The following is a 433-nucleotide window of genomic DNA, read 5'->3' on the forward strand; positions in this document are numbered from 1 at the left end:
ATATATATATATATATATATATATATATATATATATAAGTCTATATATATATTTATATATATATATATGTATGTAATATATATAAATGTGTGTGTGTGTGTGCACGTGTGTGTATATATAAATATGTGTGAGTGTGCATGTCTGTATATTTATATATGTGTGTGTGCGTGTGTATGTATGTATAAATATGTATGTGTATGTGTGTATATAATATATATATATATATATATATATATATATGGTTTAGAGACTGGGTGGTCTATGAGTGGAAATCAGTCACTAGCATTGACTGATTCATCATAAAGCTATGGCTTTCAAATCAAGTCAGAGATACCTCTCCATGGTATCCTCTACCAAGGAAAGCATAATAAGTCAGAAATGCACTCAGGGCTCCATTAGAGCCCCTCAGATGATAATGGTGTATTTACATCTT

Source organism: Octopus bimaculoides, chromosome 7 (assembly GCF_001194135.2).
Source record: "Octopus bimaculoides isolate UCB-OBI-ISO-001 chromosome 7, ASM119413v2, whole genome shotgun sequence".
NCBI lineage: Eukaryota > Metazoa > Mollusca > Cephalopoda > Octopoda > Octopodidae > Octopus > Octopus bimaculoides.